Source organism: Phasianus colchicus, chromosome Z (genome assembly GCF_987193195.1).
Source record: "Phasianus colchicus chromosome Z, bPhaCol1.hap1.1, whole genome shotgun sequence".
NCBI classification, from domain to species: domain Eukaryota; kingdom Metazoa; phylum Chordata; class Aves; order Galliformes; family Phasianidae; genus Phasianus; species Phasianus colchicus.
This window is the reverse complement of record NC_143476.1, coordinates 25,713,596-25,724,101: the sequence shown is the minus strand read 5'-3', so window position 1 is coordinate 25,724,101 and position 10,506 is coordinate 25,713,596.

Sequence of the window (10,506 nt, the reverse complement as noted above, 5' to 3'; positions counted from 1 at the left end):
GGATCAGAGAGCACGGTTCCTACAGCCTTGGCCTGCATGGCAGGCTGATCTGCGTATCCAAGGTCATGCTGGGGTGGCTGGAGGAGATCCAGGGTATGCAGGAAGGCCTGGAGCCTGCATGGGGTGAGCAGTGTGTTGGAGACAGTATGAGAGCCAGACCTGCAGAGAAGCACAAGCAGGACAACTTTTAAACCGGCCTGAGAAAAATGTTCAGTAAGTGCCTTCTAACTTTGGTCCTTTTGAAAAATGAATCCAAAGAACATAAAGGGGGGATTTTAGACTGCTGTGGCTTTCATCCTGGCTGTAGTCTCATGAAGTCAGCAGAAAGTTTACAACTGATTAGCAATAGTAAACTTGCTAGTCCTGAAGTCAGGGTTGAGCCTTTTAGCAAACCCCACCTTTACTGAGCAGCATCATTCCTTCCCTCCTGAGCTAAGCAGAGATGCACTTCAGATAAATGCAAGAAAACTTGCTTTTAATGTCAGACAAAGGGTGAAAAATGTTAGAAACCTCATATAAACCCTGGCATATAGAATGGGAAGAGGTGGCTGCACTTCACAAGGGATGAACAAATAAGCCAGATGAGGGCATCATTCACATGGACTCTGACAAAGAAAGAGAGAAGGAAGGACGGAGGAAGCAAGCTTTGGGAACACAAGGCTGAACTCTGCTCTCACCTGAGCTTACAGGGATCCTGCTGACATCAGTGGTAACTGACTGCATTCCCCTGGGGGCAAATCTGGGGAGCATGGAACCAAATGCCTTTCCTTTTCTTTGCCACAGAAGAACATTTTATTTACACACTTACCCTGTCTGGTAGCTGTGTGATAGGCATAGCAAACATGTGTGAAAGAATAAAGTAAAAAACACAAAAAAAATTGCCGTTTACCAAATGAAAAGGATGACATTAGTAAGACAAAATTGTATACGCTGTTTAAAAATAGTAGTGCTTTCTGTCCTTTACTATGAGATTTCCACAGCCATGCTATCTAGTTCCTTATTCCAGTACCAACTCTGAATAATTATAAGAACTAACATCGAAAGAAAACGTATCCCTTGCCTCTTTCTTTGATATTTGTAGTGGTGAATAGACCTCTAGTGGCAACAGTAAAAATATCCTATCAAATATAAATAAATTACTTGGGTAAGCAAAACAATGTAAATAAAAAATTCTGAACAGAGTCAAAAGTGAGGAATGGATACAATTAGAAGTCAAGCATAAGATCTTTTGCTTGTGAACAGCAATGCTGTAATTATCTTTTCATGCTACTGTTTAGTGTCTGCCACTAGAGTGAATAATAGTGGTAGCTGTGATAAACAGTAGAAAGTTTCTTCTGAGTCAATAACTATAATTAATTTTGGGCCTCCTGTAATAATTTTTGTATAACTGCATCACGATCAGCATTTGTTCTTGAAGCAGGACTTTTTACAGTCTGAAATATGGAAGCCTTAACCACTGCAGAAGATCAGTAATGCTTTGATTCATACCTGTGGTGGTGGGACAGTGTTGCAGAGCTGGAAGGTTTGATGACTTTTCATAAACCCTCACAAAAGGAGGTAGGAAAAATTAAAGAGATCTCAATTAAAAAAAAAAAAATGCCTCCAACTATTTCTTCTCACTTCTCATTGCAGTAACATATGAGTTTCTCATTAGGAGTAAGATAAGTGCATTAATTCACCTCTCCAGTGGATCTTCAGACACTTCCCGAGAGGTTAAGATAGTTTTGAAAAGGACAGCGAGGCACCTAAGATTTTTTAGACCTTCTGCTACCAAGAATCCCTGTTTTGTAACTGACAAATACAAGTATTAGAAGAGCACTGTAACAGCAAGGGAGCAGGAAGGGGAAGCAGAATGAAAATCAAATATGAAAGGAAGATGGAAAAAGATAGTCTAACGGAAATGTAAATATAGCCATACATATGTATACGAGCAGCGTAAGTGAAGTGTTCATTTGTGCAATTGGGCTATATGCCAACGGCCGCTACCTATCACTAATAAGAAGTATGGACTTATGTTTAGTTTAAAAACAGGATCTAAAGGTCAGGTTACATACGGCACTGTCTCACACACAGTCCCAAAGAAAAGCTTGATGTTGGTGTCTTCACCAACAGTGACTGTGACTGGTTTACCCACTCTGCCTGTTGTGGGGGAGCCATGTCCTCTGCGCTTTGCAGACAGCATTGCAGAGGGCTTTGTGCCAACAGAGAGTCTCATCAGTGCTGTTCCTCCAGCTTCTCTTCTCAAAAGTCCCTGGCTGAGTTTCTGGAGTCTTTTCTGTTATGTGTTTGGCTGCAGAACCTCCGAATATCAGAGGTTTTATCTTTGGCATTGACCTCAAAAATCAGATCCTTGCTTGAAATAAGGCTCCTTTGTGCTACCTCAGTAGCAAAAAGCAGCCAGTGAATAACAGAAAAATAGGCCCAGATTGTCTCCATTAGTTTACTAATTGAGATGCTGCAGGGAGTCCTACTTCAGCATGAATAGGCCTTGAAGAAACTGTAATGAGCCCAACCCGCACAATACTGCTGTGCCTCTTCAGCAGGACTTGAGTACTTCACATTTTTCATCTTCCTGTGGAGATGGGATGGGGAAGTTATATCAAACGACTAAGCAGGCTCAGTTTAAACACATATGATGAAGCAGGGAGCTGAGCGAGGCATTGGGTTTGCCACCACCCACTGGGTCCCCTAGGCTCCCCAACAGACACCTGTGCAGGAACCGGAGAGATATCAGCATCTCCCTTGCAGTAGAGTTAGGCAGGCACCCACAGTTCTCAAACCAAAGGCTACTTTGCAAAATATATAGCTGCTTGTGTGCTTTAATTGTTAGTACAGTCCTACACAGTTTCCTGATGAGTGGAGCTGTGGTGGTAGTTCCTCTGTCCACACTGGATAAAATGCATGAGATGAATCTCCTTCAGCATGGGAATCAGCACTGAAATGGGCCAAGTACTGCTAGTTTAGTCCATCTCTCTGCAAATGCAAAGACTCTGTCTACACTTCTAGTTCATACAGTCCAGGTTGTCTTTGCAGATAGAGAAGGCTAGAAGTTTATCTCCTTAGTTGTTTTTTTTTCCACAGGAGAATACATTTTTTCCACAGGAGAATAAATTCAGATGGTTTGCTAATCTTACCCTTTAGAATTTCCTTATTCTTTGGACTTTTTTTTCTGTTTTGTTTTGTTTTGTTTGTTTGTTTGTTTTTGTCTTTTCTCCTGGAGATTATTATAGTATTAGTCATTCTTGCTGTAGTCTTCTCCCAGAAATGTTCTGGTAGTAGAGTTGGCAGCACTCTACCTCTGCTCCAGAAAGCTCTACAACAGCAGGCTGCTCTGTGGCATGGATTTTCCTTTTCTGGACCCATTTCCATGCTCCTGTGGCACAAAGGAGTGGGAGCACAGAGTGGATGCTTGGTTCCTCAGGTCACCCACGAGGATGCTCAGGATGTCCCTCAGTATCATCCTGTGCCTTTCTCCTTGTCGGATGGCATGTTGTAGAGCACATCTCTCGTTTTCCTCACTGCTTTTCTGCTTTCTGATTATCTGCTGGCAGGTTACTGAACAGGAAATGACAGCATATTCAGCCTTAACCTTAGATAGGAAGCCACTCTTAGATAGGGAGCCATATCACATGCATAGTTGTGTTAGACAGGGAGCTGCCAGACAAGGAAAGTGAGCCAGACAGCATCACAGAGTCTCAGACTGGCAGAGGTTGGCAGGACATCTGGGTCTATCCGGTCCAACGCCATTTTCAGTAGGAACACCCAGAACAGGATGCCTAGGCTACGTCCATGTGGCTTTGGAGATCTCCTAAGGAGGAGAACCCACAACCAACCTGGACAACCTGTGGCAGTGCTCCAACACCTACACAGCACAGAAGGGCAGCCTGATGTTCAGAAGAAACCTCTTATATGCCGGTTTGTCCCATTGCCTCTTGGCACTGGGCACCACTACAGAAAACCTCTCCCTGTCCTATTTACATCCTTCCTGCAGGTATCTACAGACATTGATGAGATCCCTGTGATCCCCTTCTCTAGCCAGAATAGCCCCAGCACTCTCAATCCTTCCTTATAGAAGAGATTATGCAGTCTCTTCATCTTTGCAGCCTGTGTTGGTCCTTGTGCTAGGGTCCTGTACAGAGCTCTTGTTCCCTGGAAGAGCCTGGAGCAGAGGGGAAACACTGAGGAGCAGTGGCTGAGCCAGCAGCCTGCTAGGCCCTGGGACAAGTGCTTATTTGAGGCACTTGAGGGTGAGAGATACAACTGCTCAGGCCTAAGGAGCTCACATGGGTGCTGCTGACTATGAAGTGAGTTGTTTTGACAAGCTACAAGGATGTGGTGTAAATCGAATGCTCATTTCTCACCACAGCAGTTATTATTAGCCAATAGTTAAGACACTTCAAATGCATAGAGCTCTTTTCTACCACCCCAACAGTGAAAATGTGAAATCTAGTAAACCATAGCTTTTAGGAAACTTGTATCTGTAGTGCAGAGCAACCTAAAATGTAGCTTACCAGAAAGGGTTTTATATTAAGGGGTGGAAGGGAAGATCAAGGGAAACAAAACACTTTTTGACTACTGCTGCCTAAACATCACATTTGGATTTCTTATTTTTAATTGATACTTGTTACCAAAATTCTTCCCATTAGTTTGTTTGCTTTCAAAACTGAAGTCTGAAATGTTCTGTGTCAAGCCTAAAAATTTGATTGACTCAAAATGAGCTTTTTTCCTTTTTTTTTTTTTTGTCATAAAAAGATACAGTCAAACAGGAGGTAGTATTTTAAAAATTATCACATAACTATTAGAACCAAAATAAGTGTGAAGTCCTAACAAAGTTCCAGGCTTAACAAACTATAACATAGCTAAAGCCTGTGGATTTAATAATCTCTTGCCCTCTCTCAAATCTACCCACATAGAGCATTAACATATGCTAAAATATACATGCAAAAAGCAGAGATTTGAACAGTCCCAAAGTGATGTGGGTGGATAAGCCTCACTGAATGTCATGGTGAGGTCAGAACGTCATAGCCTTCTTCAGTCTTTGGAAATCCTGATTTTAATCCACACCTACTTGACTAAATGTTATTTGTAAGCCCTATGTGGCCATGTATACTTCATAAACTTGTAAAAAAAATGAGAATTTAACCCCTGCTCTTCACTACACAGAGTATGTCTTACATTACATATTTATATAGCATATATCAAACATCATTCTGGAGCTGCTGGTGTCACATACTTTCTCATAAGTATCATTGGTATTTACATCAGGTTCCTAAGATTTATCCAGGTTTCCAGCCTTTTCAGAAATATCATAAAGGCATATGCAAAGAGGTTATCAAAATCCTCACAGGATACACCCTTTTTGGTTTTCTTTTGCTGTTAAAACTTTTTTACACCCTCTAGTGTTAATAAGCTGTTGAAGTCCATGTTTGCATTGTAACAATAATTAAAATATCACCAATGGGAATCTGGCCCTGTGTGAGCAAATGCTTGTATGACAATTAATGTAGTATTGAGGTTTGCTCCTAGAAACAATTAAGATATAATTGGATGAGTTGATCCAGAAAGCATATGATTTATTTATAAGGAGGCAGAGGGGGAAGAACACAGCTACTTTCAACATGGCACAAATTAGAGCATGGGAACAGACTACATTATTGCACTCTAATTAATTGAACAGTTTAACATCTATTTTTAATTTAGTTTTTATCACTGGGAGAAAATTGCCTAATCATATGATTTCACAGCCTCATTTTCACTTCCACAACTCCTCGTACAGCCAGATGATGCCACTCTCAAATAGGTAGCAAAGGAAGACAGAGCACATCACATGACGACAAGAGTATGATTTGTTGGCAGCTCACAAGAAATCTTCGAAGAGATGGCTTGAAAGATGTCCTCAGAAAAACTGGCTAGTGGATCACCCACTAAGCCTTCCACATCTCTGTCCAGACCAGAACTGTCCTCAAAAAGCTGAGAGGAGGACTGGGAATTAACCTCTTTGCTTCTTTGAGAGACCTCAATTCATCTCCTTTGCTATGCTACAAGCATCCCTCCTGACAAGGGGCTGGATACATTTGGTTGCATTCTGCACTGTTGTTGGCAGTGAAGTGAGATGACTACATTAGACTGTTGGACATCCAAAGCTAGGCTAGAATATATTTCATCTAGGTCTATAATGAAGTATTTGTTTGTATGAGGACTACTCTGAAAGCAGTGCCTCCTATTTTATGATGTTGGTCAAAAGCAGATATTGGTGGTATGGCAGCAGAAATCAAGCCTTCCCACCAATATCTGTTACATTTTGTTTCTGTATGACAGATGGCAGCAGAGGGGCAGAATGTCATCTGACACAGAAGTGGGACTGAAGCAAAGGTGCATCACTGAATTCCTCCATGTGTAAAAAATGGCACCCACTGACATTCACTGACACTTAGTGAACATTTATGGAGACCAAACAGTGGATGTGAGCACAATGAGCACAGGGTGACGCGTATCAGCAGTGGCAACAGTGAAATGGGGTTACCTCTGCTGGTGCAGATTGGCACCAGACTCTCATTCATCACTGATGGAAATGCACTGGTTGAGAAATAGTCCTTTGTAGAGAATTTGCTCTATCAAATACTGTTATTGTGTTCTTTGTATCTGTTGTCTTTTCCATGGAAATAAATAGGAGGTACTACTTCCAGAGCAACCTACATAAAACAAGGCAAAATATGTCTCTGTGCACACTCTTCTGTAATAGAGGCTGTGAAGAGGTATGCAGGAAGATGGCAGTATAGTCTCCAAGAAGTCTGAGATAATGTGCCTGAGGACTGAATACACCCTGAAAGAACAGATTCAATTAAATCATTTCTGGAGGTAACACTGCAAAAACAGCTCTAAAAGTTGGCCATGATATTAAAAGTGCCAGACCAAATGACCTCCCAGATTTCCTCCCACCTAAGCCTGACAATGTCGCAATTAAGGCTGGTATTTTTCTTTTAGGATTAGTGATTATCTGAAACAGGACAACCATTAATGCTGTGGGAGCACTTCTACTTTAGCAAAAGAGCAACCAATCAAACAACACCCCAAATCCCACAAAAAATAAGCATCTGAAAAGTAACAATAGCATTAATGATCAAGATGAGCTCACATCTGGAAAAAAAAATTGTGATAGGTAAAAAATAACTGGATTCAAAGAAGTTCCCTCCTCTTTAACGTTTTCTCCCCAGAAGAAAAGTTCTTTGGAAATGAACTGGTACCACAGTAGCTTAGGTTCACACTAGATGAGATGAGTTGAGGCCTTGTGACCTCTACTCAAGTCAGAATGGACTTGTTTGTGTCAGCATAACGAAAGAGACAAGCTGCATTCACACTGCACTGATTTTGACATGAATCTTGTCTGGACTCAGTGTCAGGAGAGAAACCAGAGGTGTAAACAGTACTTCATTTTGCCAGTGGGTACTTCAGCTACTGCTTGCTATTTTCCCATTGAAAGTAGCGCATGCTATCTCAATCTATAGTAGAGCCTAAAGAAAACTGAACTGCTGCGAACAAAAGATTAGACAGAGCCCTATTTATTCTTCACATATTTTGAAAGGCCTCTTCCTACTGCACTGAGTAAGCTGGAAGGAGGTTATACAGTTAGCTGTACTGGCACTAAATAGTTTTCCAAAGGGGAGCATCAGTTCCAGTTTCAATGCAGTTTTCCATTGTAGGTTGTTCTAAAGGACAGAGATCTTGCCTACAAGTTTCCAAAGGATACCTAATTATGAGACCAGAGGGGAAAAAAAGTCAGCATATGTCAAGAATCAGGATTGTAGAAGAACATCTGGATACTTGCAAGATACACATGAGTCAGTAACCCATAGGAAACTGGGCTTTAATTAATATTGAATTGGGAAAAGGTCCATCTTCTCTGCAATGAAATATATACTCCACAGTCAAATCACAACAGAGCTTCAAACTAACTGGGTAAAACAGGATTATTTTCTACATATGGTATGTTCTGTTACAACACTGAGAGAAAATACAGGTATTTCTGCTTAAAAGAAGATATGAATTCTAGCAAACTACTTCAAGTCCTGAAAAAGTTGGAGGTTTCTTATAACAAAGCATCAGCTAAAAGAATCAGTAATAAATTGGTGTCTTAGGCCATATCTCTGGCTGGTAGAACATGCAGACACTTTCATTATCACCTTTTCTCTTTTTATATGAGCCCTTCCACCTCTGGCTGTTGCAATAAGAATGAATTCAAGAATCAAAAGAATTCACAGGAGCAGCGGGGAACATAAAGCCCTGTATTATGCATATGAAATTCTCATGGTAACAGCTAGTCATGAGCAGACTGTGTAATTATTGCTGGAAGATTTGGTTCACTGACAACGTAGTAAAAGAAAGTGAAGAAATGACACTTTAAAAGCTTTGTCCCTTTACAATGCCCCATGACTCACCATACACTGGCAGACTGTGAATGTTACATTCCTGGTTATATTGCTTCATGAGGAAGAGATTCCAGCTGTCTTCAGTGAATTTGGTGAGACCCAAAGCCAACTTGAAACCTCAAATATTAATCATCTCTCAACTAAACGTTGCCTCCTATCCATGTCTGAAATAAGCACTAAACTACACGGGGCAAAACTGAGGCATCTTTCTTTGTATCCTCTTAGAGAGGTGTTATTGAGTGGAATGAAGGTTGCCTTATGTTGTGATTTAACCCCAGAAGGCAGCTCAGCACCACGCAGCCGATCACTTAGTCCTTCAATGTGATGGGGAACTGGAAAGGTAGAAATGGTCAGTTTACCAGATAAAACCAAAGCTGCACGGACAAACAAAGCAAAAGAAGGTATTCATTTAGTGTTTCCTATCAGCAGCGAGATGTTTGGCCACTTCCAGGAAAGCAGGACTCAGCATGCATAGCAGTGTTTTGAGAAGATGAACTCCATCACTCTGAACATCTTCTGCTTCCTTCTTCTTTCCCCGTTTTAATTGCTGAGTAACAAAACATGAGGTATGTAATATCCCTTTCGCCAGTTTGGGACTGCTGTCATGGTTCTGTTCCCCTCCTAGTTGCTTGTATACACCCCGTGCTGTCATTGGCAGGACAGCATGAGAGGCAGAAAAGTCCTTGGCTTTGTGCAAGCACTGCTCAACAGCAGCTGAAACATTGCTGTACTATCCACACTTTCTATCACAAATCCAAAGCACAGCATCATACCAGTTACTTTTGAAGAAAATTCTATCCCAGCCCAAACTGGGACACTTGACATAATAAAAAATTAGTCTGCAACAGTGCTTGGATAAAGACAGTGTTCAACATTTTACTGCTCAGTATTTTATTAACAGCCCAGCTGAGGGAATTGTATTCACTAGTTTGTAGACAGTAAGCTAGAGGACATGTGGGCTTTGAAAAACTGTCTAAGAAAGAAAACTGATCATCTTTTCTCACAGGGAGCAATAGCCCAGAAAAGGGATTTTAAAAGTAACTTAATTATCTTAAAAGTAATGAAGACAATTTAGCAGAAATAATCAACAGTACAAGTACAGGATAAGCAGATCTAGGAGTGGTAGCTGGTCACAAAATAAATGTAGGATAAGAATGATATGGGCAATATATATCTGAACACAAGTACGCAGATGCTATATCAGTGGTCTGCAGTCATCCCTCTACTTCTTTACACTGAACCAGATTTATGTGTATTTACTCTTTTGGGGATTTTTGGGCATCACATTTCAAGGAAAATATGTATCTATTGTAGTAAATGCAGAAGAGAGTGGCATGTGACTGGAAGGCTGGAAAGCCTGACCCAAAAAGGCAGACTACAAATGCCAGATGGCTGCTCAGCTCAGGGAGGAATGAAGGCAGGCATGAGAGTAATACTCACCTACGTCCCAGCCTACTATAATTACTTTCCATTTCCATTTCCATTGCTGATGGGACACAAAAACATGTTGTAAATTGCAGAAATGAGTCTTTAGATCAGGCCTCAGGAAATACCATTTAAACAACAGTAACAGCTAATCCCTAGACCACATATCACACCTCCATCTCTGGAGAGATAGAAGAAGAGATTAGACAAGCATTCATCTTGGATATCTTGGGCAGCCAGCCTTGAGGCACAGTGATAGAGGAGAAACCTCTTCCAGACCTGTGTTCTGTCGTTTCTTGTTTACAGATTCACTTTTTAAATAAATCGCCTTCATCAAAAGATTGTTACTCTTCACTGTATGAATTCTGACTCATATCCTCCATTTTTCTCAGATTCATTTGTGGATTTTACATTGCAGACAATCTAAGAGCAAACTGCAAGTGTGCTCCTTCTTTGAAGACTGCCACAGGTGGAGATGTGACCTCAGAGCATGAGAGACTCCCAAGATGTGTAAGGTGGCAGTATCGTGGAGTCTCTGAGATCAGTCACAAGATGACATTACTTTGCCTAATGGATTGCTCAGAGTCAGCCCAACCCACAGCAAAAGCCAGAGATCTATTGTGAGCTGGCCTGCCTGACCTTTCTGTCAGAACAA